The 3,755-nt window shown below is 38.7% G+C and overlaps 1 pseudogene; it reads right to left on the reverse strand.

Moving 5' to 3' along the window:
- Nucleotides 1–231: 231 nt before the first annotated feature.
- LOC105533543 lies at nt 232–1,911 on the reverse strand (annotated as a pseudogene).
- Between the last annotated feature and the right edge of the window lie 1,844 nt (nt 1,912–3,755).

Below are 3,755 nucleotides of genomic sequence, written 5' to 3' on the forward strand. Positions count from 1 at the left end.
ATAATTTGCTATAGCTTCTACATCAGCACTTGCTCCTTCACTTTGCACTTTTTCTTAAAGATAGTGAGATTTTATTTTCTCAATGCTGAGCTAAAAATTCCACACATTTGGCACATGTGTTACAAGGAGGGGGAAAAGCAGAGAAACATCACTGTATAGCTCTCAGGTTTTGATACTGCAAGTACAACCATAACTTTGTTTGCTATTGGCAACTGTCAATCACCTCTGTGTTTACATTGAAGGCAGTGGGCATTGGTGGTATTCACCATAAAATACTGGTGGGCATGAAGCAGCTTTCTTTCCATTCTTCTGAATGTGATCTTCATTCATTGTCTCCAAAGCTTCTATCTTAGCTAAAAAAAATCCCCTTCATTATCTGCTGAGATGTTTAAAACAGCATTGAAGAGGTCTCATTCGTTAATGGCTTTCCTTACTACTCCTTTCTGGAAAAACTGTGAGACATTTTATAGTCATGGAACAATGATTCCAGTCCATTAAGACAAGTTGGTTCTCCTGACTGACTGATGTCAAACAACCAGACCTTTCCAGCATGCCAAAGTGTGTTATACTTGTTGAGGTTGATATGAAAAAGTGTACATTCATTACATAACTGCTGTATCAAATGAAGAGTTTGTTAGTAGGTTTCTTTCATTCCTTCACTATTGAGCTTTACTTCTTTTAATTTAGGGGCTGGAACATAATCATGGCCAATAAAAGACATAGTTAAAATGTATTTCTTGTACTCAAGTTGTATAACTGTTGGACAAGGGATTCTAGTTCTCTGCATTCTTGTGAGATTGTGGATTTCGCTTTCTGCCCACATGTGGATGATCTTATGTGGACTTAGTTCACTGAAGTGATCTTTATACCTAAGATCATCTTTAACTTATTGATCATGATTCTTCCACTCTTTAAGGGTTGTTGTAAATACCATGATGGCACATTGTGTAGGTATGACTTTACTATATTCATCCTCCATGCTCTTTCTGTATACATGAAAGACAATGGATTTCTCTCCTGTACTAAAAGTCAGTGATTGTCTCAAACATTCTGGAGTTGACCTTTTCATACATAAAAAAATATGTCTCAGGATCAACTGCATTTTCTTCGGTAGAGTGCTCCTTTTTCTTGTGGAGGAAGGCACTTTGATGTTCTTCTGAGTAGGTATGTTGTTTTGAAGCCTCAAAAACTTTGTTTGGTAGTTTTAAATCCATTCTGTCTTCTACCTGAAATGCAGGTGCAAAATTTTCCATTCTTGCTGGATTCTTTCTCCCACATACTACTTCATGATGTTTGGTGGTAATGCCCTTTCCTTTTCCAATAAAACCCTTTTTGGGAGTGGGAACTGGTTTTATTAGTCAGTAGAGATCATCATGAGTATCCTGGCAGTCAGCCTCATCTTCAGAGCTATCACTGTCTTCATCAGGATGGACTTTTCAATAATTTTCAAAGGACATGGAAATTTTTTTTATCTCCATTTAATCTTTTTTTCTTTATGCCTAAGTTGTGCATCATATTCTTTGCCAAATTCCATCTGTAGTATCTGAGCCAACATTAGGTCACTGGAAGTGTCAATGTTTTCTCCAGTAATAAATGGCCTTTTAGCAATAGCTGCTTGAGGAAAAGTGACAGTTTCTACCCCTAACTGCAGTTCTTTGACCAACTGTTCACTCATTGTATCAGCCAAAGAACAAGATGTTGTCATTTGAAGGGTAGCCCATGGACACTTACTGGGTCCCCCAGCCCACTGCTGACTTGGGCTTAGGCAGTGTCACTCCTGCCAGATTTTGGGGGGGAAGAAGTTCAGCAACAAGAACAGAGCAGAGAGGTGGTAGGATGGAAAGCAGGCTCTAGCAAGGAGATAGGTGGAGCCAAGGCAACCAGAGCTGAAGTGACAGATCCCTCTCGCATTTTTATGTGATAAAGATAGCTTCTGTCCCTAAGCTTCAGGAATGAACCTCTGCCAGCTTCAAGCTTTTCTCCTTTGCATCTTCCTCACCTCTCTCAGCCTTCACAGAGTAGAAGAGAGTTAGGGCCTTGCTCTGGATGAGGCTTTGGCTTAAGGGGATGTTGGAGCTAGTTTGATCTTCTATCCAGACAACTAAACTTTCTCATATCAGCAATAAAGCTGTCTTGCTTTCTTAACATTTGTATGTTCGCTGGAGTAGCACATTTAATTCCCTCCAAGAACTTTTCCTTTACATTCACAACTTGGCAAACTGTTTAGTGAAAAATATCTAGCTTTTGGCCTATCTTGGCTTTCAATATGCCTTCCTCATTAAGCTTAATTATTTCTAACTTTTGATTTAAAGTGAGAGATCAGTGACTCTTCCTTTTACCTGAATACTTATAGGCCATTGTAGAAATTTTAATTTGTCTCATTTCAGTATTGTGTCTTAGGGAATAGGAAGGTGCAAAGAGAAGAAGAGAGATGGTAACAGCCAGTTCGTGGAGGTGTCAAAACACACACGATATTTACCTACTGTTTTTGCCATCTTACGTGGGTGGGGTTCATGATACCCAAAAACAATTATAATAGTAACATCAAAGATCACTGACCACAGGTCACCATAATAGATACAATATTAATTTTAAAAGTTTAAAATATTGCAAGAATTACCAAAATTTGACACAAGTGTGCACATGATATTGGAAACATTGGGGCTGATAGACTTGCTCAGTTCAGGGTTGCCACAGTGTCTGTGAAGCACAATAAAATGAAGTACAAAAAAATAGAGGTATACCTGTAATTAATGTTCACTGTGTAATCTAAATGGAAAGTAAATGTAGGAGTTCACAAGCTAAATACATCTTAGAGACCCTTTAATCCAAGGAGGTAAGAGGAGAGAGACCATCCACTTGGTAACCAGAAAGGTATATATGTACTTTTATGGTGTTCTTTTTCCCCTAGACTCAACTGGGAATAATGTTTAACCGCATGTCTTTTCTTACATGTGTAGTTTGAATAACGGCTGTACAACTGTATGCTACTTGTAGCTCTTGATCTTCATTATCAACATTTAAGTGTTCTTTGGGGGCTGTTTTAAGACATGCTTTAAATTATGGATACTGATGTCACCTCTTTTTCACCCTCTGTTTGAAGCCACAGCCTTCCTTAGATAATAAGGTTTTCCAAATTCTAACCTCTAGTTAGATGCAAATCAGAGCTTTTTGGGGGCATGTACCGTGTCTTGTTTTATAGTTAAACAAGTTAAATAGATAATTAGTGTCTTAGTTCGGGACGCTGTAACAAAGTACGATAAACTGGGTCACTTATAAATAGCAGAAATGCATTTCTCACAGACTTGGTGGCTGGAAGTCCAAGATCAGGGTGCCAGCATTCTCAGTTCTGGTGAGGGCCCACTTCTGGGATGTAGACTGCCAGTTTTTCATTGTAGCTTCACACAGTAGAAATTGATTGAGCTAACTCTATTTCCCTTTTCATAAGAACACTAATTCCATCACAGAGGTTCCACCCTCGTGACCTAGTTACCTCCCAAATGGCTCACCTCCTAATACCATTATGTTGGGGGTTAGGGCTTCAACATACGAATTTGACAGCAGGGTACATAAACACACAATCCATGATAGTGGAGTAATGGTGAATTCTCCCTGTTTGCATTTAAATGGTTTGTAAAATCCCTCTAGGTGAAATAGCATATTGTATGGAATCATAGGAGGAGATTTTAGCGTGTGAGCCACAGTAAGACGGAAAGCACATAGGATTTGTCTTAAGACAGACATGAATTCATTTC

Source organism: Mandrillus leucophaeus, unplaced genomic scaffold, assembly GCF_000951045.1.
Source record: "Mandrillus leucophaeus isolate KB7577 unplaced genomic scaffold, Mleu.le_1.0 Scaffold126, whole genome shotgun sequence".
Lineage (NCBI taxonomy): Eukaryota > Metazoa > Chordata > Mammalia > Primates > Cercopithecidae > Mandrillus > Mandrillus leucophaeus.